This window comes from Mirounga angustirostris, unplaced genomic scaffold (assembly GCF_029215605.1).
Source record: "Mirounga angustirostris isolate CCGP_5_RB_7025 unplaced genomic scaffold, mMirAng1.0.hap1 SCAF_2, whole genome shotgun sequence".
Classification (NCBI taxonomy): domain Eukaryota; kingdom Metazoa; phylum Chordata; class Mammalia; order Carnivora; family Phocidae; genus Mirounga; species Mirounga angustirostris.
In genome coordinates, this window is record NW_026991710.1 from 165,196,800 (window position 1) to 165,213,551 (window position 16,752).

General features: G+C 42.2%; 1 protein-coding gene across 1 annotated transcript in view; it reads left to right on the forward strand.

Annotated features, from left to right (window-relative positions):
• The window catches only part of ZMAT4 (zinc finger matrin-type 4), a 357,602-nt gene that overhangs the window by 313,634 nt on the left and 27,216 nt on the right, over positions 1-16,752 (forward strand). The window lies entirely within an intron of this gene.

Consider the following 16,752-nt stretch of genomic DNA (forward strand, 5'->3'; position numbering starts at 1 on the left):
TATTTATTTATTCATTCATTCATTCATTCATTCATTTATTGAGAGAGAATGTGTGCAGGAGTTGGGGGGAGGGAGATGCAGAGAGAGAATCTCAAGCAGGTTTGATGCCTAGTGAGGAGCCCGACATGGGGCTCCATCTCACGACCCTGAGATCATAACCTGAGCCAAAATCAAGAGTCAGATACTAAACCAACTGAGCCACCCAGGCTGTTCCCTTTTAAAAAGTAAAGGAAAGAAGTCAGGCTCTCTTATACCAGTATGTCAGGAAAACATCAGTACAAGGAAAAGATATATCAATGTTTTCAACATATGTGTACATTGGAGAGGCCTCTTTCAAGTTTAACTCTCAAGAAACCCTGTAGCAGGTAACTTATGAGTCAACCTTCTAGAACCTGCAAGTGATATTTCTATAGTGAATCTAGAGAGTTCATTTCTGTGGATGGAATTTGGTCCACTCATGGTCTGGAGGTTTTCCCTAAGATGACATGTCATGGTGAAGGAACACCAAAACATCCACTGATTAGGTCAATAATTTAACAAATAAGAGGCTGTGTGACAGGTTCTAAATTGCTTAGTAGAGGATAACAAATTAATAAGTTACATTTCCTATCTTTAAAGTGCTCATGTAATTTTTTAAATGCCTAAACCCTAAAGCTTTGTGATTCCCTCAATTCTTGGTTCCATTGAAATTGCTGGAGAGAGCCTCCCCTCAGTGATGAAGGTCAGGGAGCTCTCTGAGCAGTTGGCTGTGGAGTGCAGCTGGGGGACCGGGCACAACATGGACCACTGTGCCTGCCTGCACAATGTCATCACCAAAAATGTAGGTTCTAAGTGCAGCTTTTAGTGCCCAAAGTAGCCTGGAACCTGAGTTATGAAGGGAAGAAAGAAGTGAGGCTCAGGAGCCATCAGGGATGTCAGGTACAAACAGGATGAGGCACCAAGAAGTGCTTGTTGTTTTGTTGTATGGACTTCAAAGGCCTTCCCCCCCAAAACTACTTTCTTCCCTCAAAACTTCACATTTTCTGTGTTTTTTTTTTTTTTTGAAGAGCCCTCATTACTTATTTATAGTAATTTACCATAGCAAATTTATGGTAACACCTAATAGGATATTTCATTGCTATTAAGTGAGGGAAGAAACCAGGAATGAAAATTACGTTAAGAATAAATGACATTTGTGATCAAAGAATGACGATTAGAGACATTATCTGTCCAACTTCTGTTAGAAACCACTCTAATTATTCTTTCTGCCTTCATGCTCATAACACTTTCTCTAGTGTATGGTTTTAGGAAATGATAGCAAATGATTAGCTCCTATAAGATAATGCACAGATACAAGAATAAGACTGAATCAGATTTTCATAACAATAATTGGTTTATTGTTCGAAAGCAGTTTTTTTTTTTTTGGTTTTTTGTTTTTTACTACCCATGTAGGTAATTTTTCTTTTAACCTAGAAGTAGGATTATTCCTGGATCTTTTTATTAAAATATCTCATCCTGGGCCCAGAATGGATGCTCAACAATTAATATTCTTTCTTTTCTCAACTGCTTAATTAGGGTTGAGACCAGCACAGGATTTGAATGACTAAGTCAGTGAATATCATGAATATCATTCCACAATATTCTCTGCTAATTGTGAATAATTTCTTCATTCTCAGGAGAGAATGTGACATGCTGTAACACTTGACCTGCCTTATGATGTGATTTCAGGGAGTTGTTTTCTTCCCTCACAGTGATACCCTTCCCCACATCCACACATGCTAGCTAATTGCCAAATTATTTTTTACCACAGAAAAAAAATATTGTTATCTACTTTTTCATAGAAGGCCCAGGGATAATGGCATAATGAGATGTAGGACGTGTAAATAACAAATATCAGAATCTTACCTGTGAGAGGTTTAGGTGGGAGTAGCCTGAGATAGAAATATGGAGGGCATCATTGAGTCAGGTAGAGAAGGCTGGAGGGGGAACTGGTAGGCAAGGGCCAGGCAAGCTTGAAGAGATAATATTTGCTTTCCTATACTCTGGACTTATAGAAAGACAAGTGAGAAATATAGCACTTAATGAGTTAAATATTTTTTCTACACAAAAATATTTCTAGACTCCCTTACCATTACAATTTTGTCCATTATGATTTCTTTGGTTTCTCTAGCTTAGTGCTCATAAAAGCAAAGATTTCAACTATTCTGGAATAATCATAGATGTACCTGACCTCATGACTCACCCGTTTTTGTGCTTTGGAAAGACAGGGAATAAGTAGCTCCTTCAGCTACGGGGTGTAGGCCAATGGCTGCCTCTGTGGGTGGTCTGACCATGAGGAACAAAGGTAGGGGTGGGAAGGGGCTAAGAAGCCCCACTTCTGTTTCTGAGCCTCCTCCCTGCTACTGTAGTCTCTGACTGGTTTTCGGAGTGAAAGGAACAGAACCACTGTCCTAATAAATCATGTCCTTATCATCCATTCCCATCTGTATGGGTGCAATCAGAGAGTTGGAGGTGGAGAGAAATGCATCAAGTCATGCAGAATTATGTGGGCCAGAACAATTTTTAAAACATTTTTCTAAGTCAAATTTTAAAATCTAGTTTAGAACATTTCCTCTCCTTTTTTATTTTTATTTTTTTACTTTAAAACTATTTCTCCTCCTATGGTGTTCAAAGAAAATGAATTGCATCTGTTACCTTTGGATTTAGATAGCAGATATAGTTATGACTTCCTGGCATGTCCTCCTTTTCTAAAGCTGTAATACTTAAGCATTCTCAATTCAATTCTGTTCTGTATATTTACTCAATGTCTAGCTAATGTCTGGTATCACAGGGATATAAGACCAGCCAGTAGTGTGATCCCTGTCTTCAAGAAGCATAGGGTTTAACTGAGAAAACTAATTAACAAACAAACATAATAAAAGAGCATTACAATACTTATATAAGATAGTGATTTTACCTAATATCACTCAAAGAATTGAGAGAAGGGAGTGGTGAGTGCAGACATGAATAACGAGAGAAATGTTCTGGGATGAGATGAGCTGGGGAACAAGGATGAATTCAGTTTGGGGTGGGCTGAGTTTAGTGGCAACTGGGTGGAGATGCCAGTGGGCATTTAGGTTTATGGGTCTGGAGTTCTGAAAATAAATGATGGCTGGAGATATAGACTGGGGAATCATGAGCTCATAGCAGATTACTGAAGTAGATGAGATGGGAATAGATGAGATCATTCAAGGAGTGCTTATAGATAAGAACAAGGATAAACACACATTCATGCATGCATGTGCATGCATGCACACACACACACAGGAAGAGAAGTCAGTATCTTTTCTCATAATGACACATTTTATATTTCTTTTCTAAGTAGGAGAACAGGATAGATTAGTGCTTCAGAAGCGAAGGAAGAAAATCATTTCAAGAATGAGTTGAACTGAAATGAACATTTCAGTTCAGAGTCACTAAATACCAACAAGTCAAATAGGAAGAGGACCAAAAAAATCCGGAGTTTGTCACTTAGGAGGTAATGGTTGATTTTTGCCAGGGGAGTCTTGCTGAAGTTTTGATACCATGATGACCACAATGGCTGGGGTAAGAATGAAGTAAAGGAGTTCCTTACCAGTGCTCTCACTGGGTGAGGGAAAGGGCCCTGCCATCCCAGAGATGACCCAGTGAGAAGGCCAGACGACGATGTGTAGCTATGTAGCAGGCAGAGAGGAAGGGTTTGCAGGAGAGCTCAGATTAAATAGAAGAACCCTCTTTTAAAATAAATAGTATGTGGAATTTCATAAAAATAGAACTCTATTAGAAGTAGACATGTCGGCTACCCACTGAACTTTTTCCCTGGTCCCTGCTGTTCTCTAGAACTCTGAGGAACCATTTGCTAACCATTGTTGACAGGACAACAGAGGAGAGTCACAGGTGCCTGCCTTTCTCCAGCCTGGGGTATGGGTAGAGATTGGAAGAGCCTTAGTGAGTTAAGTTTTAGACACATTGCTTTTGAAGTAATGGTACTTTATCCAAGTGGGAATGTGCTGTAGGTGGTTAGATGCGAGTTTGGTATTCAGATACAAACCAGGGCTTAAAATGAAGATTTTGGAGTCAGCTAGGTAGGTGAAAGTTAAAGCCTGGAGAGCAGGTGTAGCCTCCAAAGTAGAGAAAGGGGCAGAGAGAAAGAGCAGTACCATGAACATTGTATCAGCCAGGATTCAATCAGAGAAGCAAAACCACAGGAGATGCCTCCCTCTTCTTTCACACTCCTCTATCATACACACATATACACATATGCACACACACACACACGTTTTCACAGACTCTCTCACACAGACATACACACTCACACACACACATAGAGACACAGACACGCTCTCTCAGACACACACTCATACTCAGACACACACATAGACACAGACACACACACACACAGACTCACTCTCACATAGACATGCTCTTTCAGACACACAGTCACACCCAGACACACACTCATATTCAGATACACACTCACCTACACTCACACACAGACTCACACTCTCACACACAGACATACTCATACTGAGGCACACACTTATACACACCCACACTCTCCCACAGAGACATAGTCTCACTCACACACACTCTCATAGACACACACACTCACACCCTCACACACAGATGCACAAAGACACACAGAGACACACACATACTCTCTCACACAGATATACTCATACACTCACACATAGACACACATTCACAGAGACATAGTCTCACACACACATTCTCACAGTCACACACAAACACACATTCATACACACAACCCTCACACATGCACACACATACAATAGGGATTTGACCTTAGACAATTGTGGGGGCTGTTTAAGCACCCTCTAAAACTGTTGCCTTTACATCTGATGCTGGAGCCTGACATATGCAGGACAGGCTTCTGGAAAGGGAATGGATATAAAGTGGGGAAGGGCAAGGACAAGCTTGGATTCCCAAGCATGAGCTGGGACCTGTGAGGGTGGACAGAAACAGGTCAGTGGCCACCACCTTCGACCTCGGTAGAGTGACCGTTCTGCGGGAGGATCTGACACTGTGAGCTATAGGAGTGCTGACCTTCTGAGTGTAAAAAACAAGACCAGAAATGGACAGGGAAGAGAATCCTAGGAAATGTCGATCAGCCTAGCCATGCCTTGTAGCATATATGTTTTGTAGCCATGCAACAAAACCACCACAGTACACTAATAAACTTGCTAAATAACAATATGAGGCAGAATATTCAAATGCCAAGTGAGAAGCCAAAACATCAAGTGCTGAGTAATTTGGTCCCTCTTTGAAAAAAATTAAACAAACCAAAAATAGAGTGACTTCAAAGGTTTCCAATTTTCTCAGGAAGATAAACTTGTTTTATTAATGAGCACCATTCTGAATCTCTTTGCTCTAGGTACATATAAAAATTATAAATAAAAGACCATTTCTTTTTTTAACTGAACCATATGTCTTTAATGAAAATATTCTAGATTCACATGTGTCAGATAATTGATATCCAGCTAGGAATGCATTATACCCAGAATACTAAAAAATTAAAATATTACCTGGAGAATACATGATTTTATCCACATACTGAGATTAATTTGAAGGGAGAGATACAATGATTTGTTTTCTCATTGATGAGCAAAACACAAACTCTGCTGGTGCTATGGCTCAGGGATTTATTGCAGAGCTTTCATGGGAAATGGGCCATCTGTGGTTGGAAGTATTATTATTTATATAATTTGTTCAGGACAAGTTACAATAAAATATCCAATTTCCCTTGGTGAAATTGTCTATTTTACTTTATATGTGTGTGTGTGTGTGTGTGTGAAGTTGACAGGATTATGAAAGATCATTCTAAAGAAAATAGTTTCACCACTTTGTGAACGGGTGGGGGTAGAGACCAGTTGGCTGGCACAAATGTTGGTCACAGAGGGGCTTGTAGTATCCTTTCTTGGTGCTCTATTCTTTCCTATCAGCACACTTTCCAGAAGAGATCTAATCCATTTAATACATACCATCAAATCCAGCCCTTACCTTTCTTCCAAACTCCAGACTCTGCAGTCGGGCATCTCAAACTTAACATGATTAAAAAGAGAACACTTGATTTCCCTCCATGACCTTATACCTCCTTCTTCCCTGGGCTCCCCGCATCTCTAAACAGCACTACCCATCTCTACACAGCACTACCATTTATCTAGTTGCTCAAGGCAAAAGTCTACAAGCTAACCTTGATGCCTTTCCTTACAGCCATTTCCTTGTCTAACCTATTAGCCAGTACTATGATGCTGCCTTTGTGTATCTCTTTCCTCCATCTCTGCTCTTGGCATCCTCATCCAAGCTTCCAGTCTCTATCTTTTTTGGGCTCCCCTGTATCAGCCTCCTAACTTGCTGCCTGTGGGCACATTTGCCTTCTTATATGCCATTCCTCACACAGCGGCTAAAGCGAGCTTTTACAAATGCAATCAGATTTTATTCTTCTCCACTGTAAATCCACTGACGGCTTCCCACTGAACTCAGAAGAGAAACTAAACTCCTCCTCTTGGCTCCCACAGCCCAGTGCGATCTGACCTTTACCTACCAATCTGTGCTAGCTCAGACCAAGCTCCTCCTGCCCACGGTGCCCTGGGAATGCTGGCCAGCCTTCATTCTGATTTTCAAACAGCAAAACTTTTTTCTGCCTTAACTTTGTGTTTCCTACACTAGCTGGAATCTCTTCCTGACATGTTTTTCACCAACCACCACATGACTAGTCCCTTCTTGTCAACCAACTCTAAGCCTCAATGTCTCCCAGGTATTCTCTGTCACATCATTCTATTTCAACTCTCTACCTAGCACTCATTCCCCTCTGCTATTTCTTTCTTTCTTTTTTCTTTTTCTTTCTTTCTTTCTTTCTTTCTTTCTTTCTTTCTTTCTTTCTTTCTTTCTTTCTTTCTTTCTTCTTTCTTTCTTTCTTTCTTTCTTTCTTTCTTCTTCTTTCATTATCTCTCTCTCTCTCTATTCATCCATCCATCTATCCACGTATGCTTTCACAGATAGAACAAAAGTTGCAGAGGAGTGGAGATTTTTTGGGGGTCTTGTTCCCTACTATATCTCTAGTGCCCAGAAGGGACAAACACACAGAAAACCTGAACTGCATTCTAGTATTAAAGACAATCAGAGTCAGATCAAAAGATGGGAAATGTCATGTCAGGGGTAGGCAGAGAGTACTATGGAAGCACAGAGGGGCAGCCAACTCAGGCTGTTGAGAAGACTTCCCTGGAAGAGGTGGAACTTGACATGAGTTTTTAGTGAATCAATGAAAGGTAAGGATATTGTTCTAAGAAGTGACACCACCCTGAGAAAAGGCTGATTTATACCTTTAGAAAAGATCCTGGAGTGTAGAGAGAGAGAAATAGGTCTAAGACATTAGCAGGAGGTAGGAGCTAGAATAAGTGGTCCTCAAGGTCATTAAAGAGAATGAGGGGGAGAGAGACAGACAGACAATACTTATCCTACAGGTAGTGGAGTCACGTAGAAGGACTTTAAAAATATCACTCTGGCAGCAGGTTGGAAAAGCCTAGAAACGAGACAACAGTTATGAGACTAGTGAAGTAGTCCAAGCAAGAGGTGCTGAGCTTCTGGCTAGGAGGGCAGTTGCAGCACTGGGTGGAAGAAAGGCTAAGGACGTCATCTAAGACATGAATGGCACTATGCAGTGAAGGACAGACTCATGCAGGTGGGCTCTGTTCAATAGCCCGGACTTCAGACTCGAGCTGCATGGGCTGCTGACATCATTTGAATAAAGGAGGAAAAACTGATTTGAGAGAGAGAGAGAGAGGAAATTCATGAGTTCCCTTTTATTCATGTTAAGTTTGAGATATCTGTGCAGCATTAAGAACGACTTTCCAATAAAAATTAGACATAAGAGTTTGGATGGGAGTTTACAAAATCAGTTAGGAGTGGAAATAATAGATTTAGGAATCCTGACAGAGGTGCTCATTCACACAATGAGTGAAAGAGCTATTGAATGAAAAGAGGATATAGAATAAAAGAGAGGTGAGCGAGGATGAAACCTTGGTAAACGGCAAAATTTAAGTGTGGTTGGAAGAAATTATATGAAGATCAAAAAGGAATAGTTATAGAGGTAGGGGAATCATGTGGCTAGGATCTCAGAACACTGGACAGATTTTTAAGAATGAGGGAATGATAAACAGTGATTTTTAGGAAGGAGGCAGATAGGCAGTGATAACAGGAGAGAAATCTGGTAAGATACAGGCCAACTGCTGTCTGTATAAGTCTGGAAGTTTAGAAGTGCACTGTTTTGATAACCTTAGTGAAGGCAGTGTGTGGAGTGGTCAGGAGAGAAGATAGACTGGCGTGTTAAAGGGCGAGTGAGAGGTGAGGAAGGGGAAATGAGGGAATGGAGTATTCACTGGATGACTTAACTTTGCATAGAATGAGAGAGAACCTAGAGAAAATAGGGGCAGAGAGCTCAAGGCTTGAAAGAGAAGATCCTGTCCTCTGGTAGAAGGAAGGACCCACACTCTGAGACAGGAGGAAGAGTAGAGGGATCATAGGTACATTATTCACTGGAGAGAAGGAGGCAGGGGGAGTTTCAGCTGCATGAGTTCAGTCTTACCAGTGAGGAAGGACTGATGGTCTGGAGGAGAGGCCGTATACTTCCTAATAAAGAACATGGGCTCTGGCAGTTACTAGTTGTCACATAACTCACTAGTTGCATGATGTTTGGAAAGTAGATTAACCTCTCTGGGATTCAGTTTATCTGTAGAATGGAGATACCAGTGCCAATCTCACAGGGTTATGAGAATCCAATAAGATCATTACCATAAGGCTAAGCTCTCAGTATGTGTTAGTTGCTGCTATTGTTGTCACTGTTGATCTTGAAGCCTGCTTGGGATATCTGGGGTGGTGACTAAGAAGTATTTGAGAGGTGGTTGATGGAGAACCAATAAAAAGATTGGCGAATGCTACTTTTTTAGGGAGAGGGGAAATGCTACTGATAATCCTACTGGGCTAGATGAGGAAGTGGCATGAGGCAGAATGGCATTCCCCCCCAAAGATTTTAGTGTATTTATGATTGTTTAACCCTTTCAAGTGAGCTCTGTGAAGACAAATGTCTAGTGTTCTCACTGATGTGTTTCCAAAATCTAGATTAGTTTGTTTAGTGAATTTCTGTTTGTTTTTAAAGACAGTGATGGGATTATAATTTTCCAAAGCAGAAGCAGAAGTTGGGGGTTTGGTTGCAGTTGTAGATGAAGCCTGCTCTATCCTTGCCTTTTGCCCAAATACAAATGCCTTGAAGTAACAAAATTACTTAAGGGATAATCCCATCTTTTATCATGTCAGGTTGTAACTATAAGGAATTTTAGGGACAGAAGTACTAAGATGGAACAGTAATGACTTTGGTATATATGACACCTGTAATACCTATACCCTCGAGTGGCAGAAGTGGCCACTGGCGATGCTCTTGTTAATTTCCCTCACTTTCAGACGTACTCATCTGAAAACTGATGTTAACAAGAGCTGTGCCATTGGATATGATGATTAAATGAAATAAAGTATATGAAATACCTGGTGTACTTCTTGGCACAGTATGAATAATCGGTATTTCTTTCTTTTCTCTCCTGTATTAACTAACACAGTCATTGGCATAGGAATGGGATTCATGCCGAGAGTATGATATAGAAGAAATTATGTTAGATTGAAATTCAGGGGTCCTGAATTCTCATGCCATCCATATCACTTCTGTTCTCTGAAACTTTAAGCAGTTCACTTTAAATCATCTACAAAATGTAGAATAATAATTTTCCTACTTTCCCAATGGGATTATTGTGAGGATCAAATGACATCAGGCATGAAATGCTATATGAATGTAAGGTGCCATTATTTTGATCCGTAAAACCACCTGATAGACATTCTTATCTTAGGTTGAAAGTCAACCGTGGCTTTGGAAATTTTTAGCATTTTCAGGCCCCATTTTTCTGTGATGGCACAAGAAACTCAGCGGCTACCTTGAAGCACAATGTACCACCTATGACTTATAACTCTAAAACATCAGAATGTTCAGGTTTCTTCTGTATTAACTATCTACTGTTGTGTAAGACATTTTCCCAAAGCGAAAGCTTAAATGAGGAATAGTTGCTATCTCATAGATTCTGTGAATCAGGAAAAATACCAAGACATGGCCTGGGGCTGCAGTCATCCACAGGCTTGAATAAGGCTGAAGAGTACACTCTCAAGATGGCCCACTCACATGGTTATTGGCAAGAGGCCTCTCTGTTCCTCACCACAGGACTCTCTCCTCATGAGATGGCAGCTAACTTCTTCCAGAGGGAGGAATCCAAAAAGAAGAGCGAGGAGGGAGACACAGTACCTTTGTGCAACCAAGTCTCTAAAGATACATGCCATTAACTGTACTATTTTTATAGAAGCCCATCAAGTCCAGCCATACTCAAGGGGAGTTGGGGTGGAGACTAGACTTCTACCCTTGAAAAGAGGAATGTGAAAGAATTTGTGGACATACTTTACAACCACCACACCTCTCTATAGTCCAAGTCAAGGACTGATCACCTGGGGTCCTCGCTGGACATCAGCAGAGTGTGTGGCTGCCTGTGCTGGTTGGTGATACATTCAGCATGAAGAGACTTATCTAATATAAATATCAGTTTAATTTATTGAAAAATCTCTAATGTAAATAGTTTATCTGATCCTTTTTTAGTAAGGAGACAGGTTTTAGTAAGTGGACTAGGGAGTGGACATGAGAATTTGAGAGTAGGAACAGGGATGGAGGAGGGGCCAAGTAGGGGAAGGGCAGAGATTTAGTCACTGAAAGCACAGCTTCACAAATGCATGTGTTTATGGAGGGCTGCACTGTGAGGCCTGGAGCAGCAGAAGCTTGATTGGTGGTCAGATGACCTAAAGAATGGAGCCACGCTGGAGAAATTTCTCAGACCCTGGAAAAGAAGAGCTCTCCTCAGAACTGGAGCTGGGAATCCAGCCCAAAAGAGTGAGTGGGTTCACAAGAGTAGGAGAGGGTTATTATGAGAAACCTTTCCAAGTAGATTTCAATTTTGGAGAAATACCAAGTTGTAAATTCATCTCAGACATTTAAAATGCATTGGATGCCACCACAGCCCTGGCTATCAATTCAGCCAGCGTTTACTGAGCAGCAGTTGTGTGTCAGATGCTGTTCTTAGGGTGCACACATTTATTATCTCATTCAATTCTCAAAAACACTGTTTGGGAAGTTTTGCTATTATTCTCTTATAGGAGATTCGTGCTCTGGTAGGTTATGTTCCTTGGTCAAAGTAACACAGGTAGCAAAAGGAAAAACGGCGATTTGAATCCAAGTTTTTAAACTTGATTAGCTTTCATTTCTTTTTTTTTTTTTTAAGATTTTATTTATTTATTTGACAGAGAGAGACACAGCGAGAGAGGGAACACAAGCAGGGGGAGTGGGAGAGGGAGAAGCAGGCTTCCCGCTGAGCAGGGAGCCCCATGTGGGACTCGATCCCAGGACCCCAGGATCATGACCTGAGCCGAAGGCAGACGCTTAATGACTGAGCCACCCAGAGGCCCCTAGCTTTCATTTCTTAAGTGAGGAATTGCAAATGCAGATACATTGGGGATTAACTAATATTTCTTAAAATATAGTAATTCCCTAATTGAAAGACTGACTGGTACGGGGAAGTTAGGACCCCATTGTCCCATGAAGAGTACCTTGCCCTTGACAACACAGTTTAAAATGGGAGTGATGTGGGCCCCTGGGTGGCTCAGTTGGTTAAGTGACTGCCTTCAGCTCAGGTCATGATCCTTGAGTCCCTGGATCGAGTCCCGCATTGGGCTCCCTGCTCGGCAGGGAGTCTGCTTCTCCCTCTGACCCTAACCCCTCTCATGTGCTCTCTCTCATTCTCTCTCAAATAAATAATCTTTGAAAAAAAAATAAAAAAAATAAAATGGGAGTGATGACTTTCTCTCAGATCTCATCTGCACATTTATATCATTCTCATTCAGAGATAAGGTTGTGTGCTCCCCACAGCAAATTGCCCACCTTTCTCGAACATTCAGGCTATACCCAATCCCAATGCATCTTCTCCCACATAACTAATGACAGCCCAACTACTAACACAGGCCAGCATACAATTACAAAATTTCAAATACTTGATTTGTAATTATACTTTTAATTAAAATATCAAGAGGACAATTCTATATCTTTTTTACGATCATTATCTGTTAGAATTTGCTCATTCATCATTATTCCTTTGAGGAAAGAAAACATTTTCTCTTTCTCCCTTGTGTTTCTCTATAACCATGGGTTTCTACCCCTGCCCTCCAGGCTGGTATGCCATTCATTTGGGCATTCCTTCATTTAGTCAGTGAACGTCATTCATTCACACTTTCAATATGTGTTTATTGAACATCTACTATGTGCTAAGCACTTTTCTAGTTACTGATGAACCAATTTTGGTTGTGAGCTGGCCACTGTGCTCAGCTCTATGGGTACAGAGATGTCATGTAAGACAGCATCACTGTCATAAGCAAATGCAGTCTAATAAGAGATGTGATGGAATTTCAGGTAGGATACAGGAGAGATGTATGAATATTTACATCTCTAACATTAACAGTGCTCTTACTAGTTATAGTATATAATAGGTATACGTAGGGTGTATCACTTTACCTAGGGGTCATAACATAATATGGCAGATAAAAGTGACCACCAGATGGTCACTGCATGAGCCTAGGACTGAGTCCCCAGAGAAGCAGCTGCTAAGAGAGGATGAAATGTGCAAGCACATCATTAAGGGAAAGATCTGAGAGACAAAGTGCAATGCGGTGCAGGAGAAACTGGGAAAACTGTCAGACCGCATGTCTGGTCCTGAGTAAGGGAAAGAGGGAAGGAAAGTTGGGTGGAAGTATCCTAGACCATTCTATGGCCTTTGGACAGTGGAGCCCGAGTCACCCTCAGAAGGACTGCCTGCCTTCCAGAAAAGGATCTGCCTTAACATCTTGGCTGCCCTCAATCAAGGTCTGGGCTGAGCTGGGGGGAAGCAGTCAGAGCTCAGCAGTGGAGACCCTTGGTCAACTCCGCTCCCTGTGACGCAGCCCTGCGAGGCACACTGTCACCCTGAGGTCAGCACTTCAGGCAGAGAAACCAGATTAAACAAAGGATTTGCTTAAAGCAGTTTGGTGCATTTTAAGAGAACAACAAGCTCAAAATGGCTGGAGTATAAGATACATTTTGGCTGGGGAAAGGAGGAAGCAAGAAGGCAGGTATTGAGAAAGAATACTGGAGTGGTTCAGTAGCCAAATTGCAGTCTAATGTGTAAATCTAAAGGATTTGGACAATGAGGAGACATGGGAGAATTTTAAGTAAGGAAGGGACCTAATCAGGTTTTAATAAATCAGTGGATGGATTAGAAGATGTGGTAAGAAGTAGGGAGAGGAGGTAGAACAACTTATGTTCTGAACGATTACAGCAATGCTAGAAATGCAGAGGCTCAGGAAGGTACTTGACGAGCAGAACAAACATCACTCGATCACCAGGTACGTGTGATGAGTCTTCAATTCCCAGAATTCTGGCTTGGGACTAGACAGTGGAGCTGTTCCCTCAGCTAAGGACTGCGTGAAGAGACACTGGTTCGGGAACGGGAAAAGTCTTGGACAGTGTGGCATTTGAGGTCTCTCAGCACTGTTTCACCCAGTGCTCAAAAGAGAACTCGAGGCTTGAGATGCATGCTGGGCAGTTGTGAGCCTTTCTTCCTCAGGAGACATTTTAATGACCCAGCACAGTTGGCCAACTGCCTCAGATCTTGTAAGGGCAGGGTATTCGTGAGTTTGCTTCTCTTGCATCCCTGTCTCCCTTATGACCTTTGTCTACTTAGCAGGAGTTAGTAGAGAGAAAAACAGCCACAGATTAATGTAATGACTATGAGATCATGAGATTGCAGAATGAATTTCTCACCAAATGGACAAGGTACTCTATCAGTCCCATCCTTGTCTTTGTCGTTTTTGTTTTGGGAGAACACAGCCTTGCACTCTCCAGGCAGATATGTGGAGTGAATCTACAGACACTGGCCAAGAGCACCCTTATCTCTGGACAGCTGCCGATGACTGGATGGTGAAACATATCTGACTTCCTTGCCCCTGCAGGACAGAAATCACCCACAGAAATCATCAGAATCTCTAACAAAACAATGTGTTTTGCTTCCAGACTTCCTTCCTATTACTTAAGTTTCATGCCATTAATTCAGACCACAGAAAAATTGCCAACCAAAACTGTAGGCATAAATCACACAATCTTCGGGCCAGGGGGGAGAGAAAGATTAGTGTGATTCTCTGGGGAATGTGAAGAGGGTTTTAAGTACTTAGGTGTGCTAAGTACTTCATAACATTTCTTTTTCCCCTCCCCTTTCCTTCTCTTCCTCTTCCTCCTACCCCTCCCCTTCTCCCCTTCCCTCCTTCTCCTCTTCTTCATCTTCTTCATCTTCATCTTCTTTTAATTCAGTGAATCCTTAGTGCTCAGGCCACTTCTTGGTTCAAAACACCCTAATGGCTTGCCATCTTGTTCATCTTAAAACCCCAAGCCTGTACCTTGGCCTATAAGGCCTGGCACACACTCAAACCCTCCTACCTCTAGGTACCCCTTGGCCTTCCTCCAACTTCTCATCCTCCTTCCCTCACCTTCCGCCACACTGACCCCTTTGCTGCTCCTGGAGTCCTCGGCAGTGCTCTGGCCTCAGAGTCTTTGGATTTGCTGACCCCTCTTCCTCCCAACAACCACCTGTCACCTGGCAAGTTCCTAGCACATGCAAATGGCAATCTTCCTGGATTCAAAATTGCAACTCTTGTTCCCATGTCATCCACATCCCTTGCCCTGCTTTGTTTTTCTTCATAGTCCTCATCACCTTCCAATACACCATATAATTTCATTATTTTTGTCCATCAGGAGTCTCTCCGTACTAAACTATAAGGTGTGGAGATTTGCCACTTTGATTTTCTGCTGTGTCCTCATCACATGACAACAGGGACTGGCTCTAAAGGGGCAAATATTCATGATTCCCATTCATAGATGGGGTGACTTAGCTGAGAAAACTGAAATCATTTTCCCAGGTCACATAATTAGTAAACAGCAGGGCTTAAAATCAAACCCAGGTCTGGCCCCAAGACCCACGTTCTTTATGCCACTCAGTGGTTTCCTTCCTTTCCAAATTGCCAACTAAATACTTTTATAGGATCAGGAGGGTGGTTTCCATTCGGAGAACCGCTTCTCTCTAGACCTGGAGTTCTCGGTCAGGGAGTCAGACTGTGAGGGACCTGTGTGAAAGGCCAAGAAAGGAAAGAAATGACATCAAGGACAAAGTGGGGGATCTGCATGCTCACAGGAGTTCAGTGCCCGCCGCCTCATGACCTCACCGGAAACCTGCTTCCCCACACCCTGGCTGGATCACAGGCGCATAGACTGTAGGAAAACTAGTGACACACACGTGCCAGCCAAGGGTTCCTTTTAGATCAGCATTCACAGATGTCTAATTGGAGTTCGCTGTTTATTAACAGAAGCTGCCTTGCCGTTCAGAAATGGGAGTTAAGCAAAATGTCACAAATGGTGCACCTTGAGAAATGTCACTCCTTACTATGATTGCATTTCCATCTTCTTTCCATGTTTGGTTGGTGTGTGTATGAAACGCTTTTAAAAATTATACACTACTCACACCAGCCCCTGGTGGCAAGATGTGTCTGAGTCTGTTCAGAGGATCTGGCAGAAACGGTATTAAACCATATTTCAATGCAGCTTTCTGTGCTGCACATAACCTACATTTCTGTAGCCATCGGTTAGGCACAGAGCAATTCCTGGCACTTAGAGCTCACACGGAGTCCTGGAGAGCCCTGACTCCCTTCTCCCTTCCCTCTGTCAGGCATCAGGGAGGAAAGGTCAGAGGCTAGACGCAGATCATTATGCTGCCTCAGGAATCAGCACTTCCCTCTGAGGACCATTGGAATGTAATTCATTTCTTCTGTCTTTCGTCTCAAGTATTAACAAAGTCAACAAAAAAGGATTTTTTTTTTTCCCCATCAGGGCTTGCCAGCCCTGGATGAGAGCAGTCAGCATGAATTTTAATCACAATGTCTATTTTTCAGCCCTGAATTTTCCGTAATCAATTTCTTTTTGTTTATTAATTGAATATGTATAAAGTTTGAGAACTGCTGGATCTTGACCCCTAGGAGACAACTCATTCGGAACCTGGCTGGCGTGTGTTCTCCATAGAGCCCAGACTTATGTAAGAGGCACATTAGAGGCTGATTTTTTTCTTGTTGAAATGATTCACCCTGTGGTTCTTTAAATGGGTCAATTCATGCTATAAACTTACACAAAAGAGTCAAATCCTCTCTACTTATTTATTTATTTCAGGGACAAATCTATAGAGGAGGCAAAATACATGCGGATTTTCCTTACATCGACCTTTCTTTGTTACTGTGCCTCCGGGTGCCCTGTTTGTTTTCCTCTGATTACTCTACCCCGTTTACCTTTCTGCAGGAAGGAGGCTGTGATCCAGGGGGGCAAGGCAGCCCGCGACCCATTGCAGAGCCCTGTGACTGCTGTGAGGAGAGGAGCCTGTGCTTGCTGGCATTTGATTAGGCACGCATAGGTTGTTTGGTTGGTTGGTTTACCAGGATTTAATGAGGGGATGTCAGTGTTTCAGAGACTGCTGGGATGAAAACAGATCACTCTTTGGTTGTCTTCTGCTTGACACTCCTTAACACCACTCCACC